The sequence below is a fragment of the Wasmannia auropunctata genome, unplaced genomic scaffold, assembly GCF_000956235.1.
Source record: "Wasmannia auropunctata unplaced genomic scaffold, wasmannia.A_1.0 LD336078.1, whole genome shotgun sequence".
Lineage (NCBI taxonomy): Eukaryota > Metazoa > Arthropoda > Insecta > Hymenoptera > Formicidae > Wasmannia > Wasmannia auropunctata.
The window spans coordinates 5196358-5199213 of NW_012026812.1; the positions used below are offsets into that span (position 1 = coordinate 5196358).

At 29.9% G+C, this 2856-nt stretch overlaps 1 protein-coding gene across 1 annotated transcript in view; it reads right to left on the reverse strand.

Moving 5' to 3' along the window:
* LOC105449053 overlaps nt 1-2856 on the reverse strand; it is an 8406-nt gene that overhangs the window by 1695 nt on the left and 3855 nt on the right. The gene's annotated exons all lie outside the window — the stretch shown is intronic.

Consider the following 2856-nt stretch of genomic DNA (forward strand, 5'->3'; position numbering starts at 1 on the left):
TTTTGTCTTCCCCATGATGAACATGAATAAACGTTCGAAAGAAACTTGTGAAAGACAAAACCATTTATTAAACGACGATTCTCTAACTGATTTAAAGATTGTAAAGAAATAATCAATGTGTTTTAACTTTAGTTGTAAGATAGTTTAAATTTAAAATTAGTTTACATCGTTGATGTTTAAGGGAGAGAACAAATGACTGTAGGATAAAAATTATTTATGCTACTGTTCAATATTACTCAAAAAGCAAATAAAAATAAAGCAAATCAAGAAAATTAAAATAAGCATTGTACCGAGTTCTTTCCCTTAGAATCGCAAAGTTTTCTTGTCGAAACTTTACATTGACAGTTTTGTCACACACCATTTTTCCTTTTTAATTTTCTACTGCTATCATTATACTTAATAAAATCATTATTATAAAATTATATTATTATACTTATTTATACGAATCTCATAAAAAAAATTTGTTTCTCTAATATTATGACAATGTTTATGTCTCACATATTCTTTTCCTGCTAATCAACGCGGAAAAAAGAGAGTGAAAAATAAAATAATGTCCGTTTAAAAGAAACTATCAATTTTTTTTGTAAAAATCTATCTTTAACGAAGCAAAAAAATATCAATTTTGGTATTTCAAATTTGAGTTTATACCTTTCTCCAACTATTTATAAATAAAAATTAATTACCTCATTTGAACGTTAACTTTAAAATTAATGAGCATATATCTAGTCATATCAAATTTTTTTTACTAAAGATAATTTAGTACAAATAAATTCCCAAAATAGTTTTTATTAGACTTTCGACGATGATAAGCCGTAAAAGTGCGTCAACTCGTTTCTCTTCTTGCCATCGTTATTAGCAGGCACCGTATAGAAAAAAGAAAAAGAAACGAAAATCAAAACGTTAATGATGCATGACGATTGCATGACAAAAATGGAAAAAAATACGTGCTATCGAATATGAAGTTAAGAGAGGTGTGAAAAAGCAAACATACTTTTCGCCCATGCGTGGCTTGACCCCCATCCTTCTCCGTCCTCGCGCGGACGGACACGTACATATTTTTTATCGGAAAATTCGAGCGCGCCGTGAATCCCGAAATCCCGAGGATCCTGAGTTATGATTGACACCGGGATGCACCAGGTATCGCATATCGGGACGCTGTCCCGAACCGCGCCAACGAATCCTTCGTTCGGGATCTACGAAATGATAAATCCAGAACCGAGGAAAACCCAACAAAACTGTCGCTCATAAACTGTCATTATTTCTCGATCCGTCTTTCCCGCGATTGACGTCTGATGATTGCTCGAGATGTCCTCGAACGACGATCTACGTGATTCTACGGATTTCGGAAGTAGTTCAGCATTAAAAGAACAATTTTATTGATTTAAAAATTATTTATCTAAAAATTTAACTAGCTACAGCTCTGGAAATAATTATGTTGTATCAAAATAATTATATTGGACGCTCAAACTGATTGCTAGAATGTCAAAACTTTTTGCAACATTATCATTTGAACATTCTATATAATTATTTTCACGGTCTAATATAATTATTTTCAGATCTGTATTTGTCTAATATATACTTCAGCAAAACTTTTATTCATATGACAGAATGCGTAAACTTTCAAGTTTTTTTTTAATATCTAATAATAACGGAAAAAATTTGTAAAAATTTTAGTTTATATACAGAAAGTTTTAGCGAGTTTAATAATAATACAATTTTTATTATATAATTATTATATCATAATTATTATTTTTATCGAAACGATTTTTGAGGTGAGATAAGGATTTGTAAAAATCGCAAAATTCCTAAACTGAATCTTAACAGCTCAATCTATTTTAATAAATTATTTTAAGTAATCGCTCTATAATTAGCTTCATCTTTCGCAACCTTGTACACAAATCAATCGTGCATCGATGATGTAGCAGAAGCCAAAAGTGCGTTTTAACAACAAGATAGCATTTGGTATTTTGCGAAATAATATATTTTCTGGAATAATTTCACTTGTGCCAATATTAGCTTGATCTGCGTTTTAACTCGAGCAACCCTTACAAAAATATTTCACCGTTTTTACTCCTCATATGGTCCGTTTTTAGCCCATTTTTAGCTCGTTCAATCACTTTTGTGCTTGTTTTTTGTATTTTCTGTCCGTTTCTTGCACTCTCGAACACGCTCAGTCTATTAAACGAAAGAACATGACGAGTATACGCGAGTTTGCAGTACGTATTTTTGAGCAAATTGCTTGTTTTCTAAACTCATTTTCTAGCTGTCTATGAACCGAAGAAACATGACGAGTATGCACGAGTATGCAAAAAGTATTTTTGAGTAAATTGCCCGTTTTTAATACTCATTTTCTGGGTGATGAGTGACAATACGTTATAACGTTTTTCTTTTACTCAATTTCGTTTCAATACGCAAAGAAGCACGTTAAAGAGTCATATACATTAACTGAATGATTATTAATTACATTTCTTAATTAATCTCGTCAATTTCAAATTAAACAATCAAAAAGATATTATGCTTTAATATTTTTTCAATATTTTGTATAATTTTAAAATTATAATTAAATTTAATAATTTAATTTAATGTATAAATTTAATTAAAATAAAACTTCTACATAGCATAATTACTTATTATTGTATATATAACATATGTATTATATATATATATATATATATATATATATATATGTATATATACAGGGTGTCCCATAATAACCCCACCAGATAATAATCCCACACCAGATTTCGTGGGCAGGTAGAGCAGATAAAACTGAACAGAAAAGTCCTCTACCATTTTGCAAAATTCGCAATCGTTAACGAGATATTAATTTTTGAAGATCGGCGAATAAACGCGTAT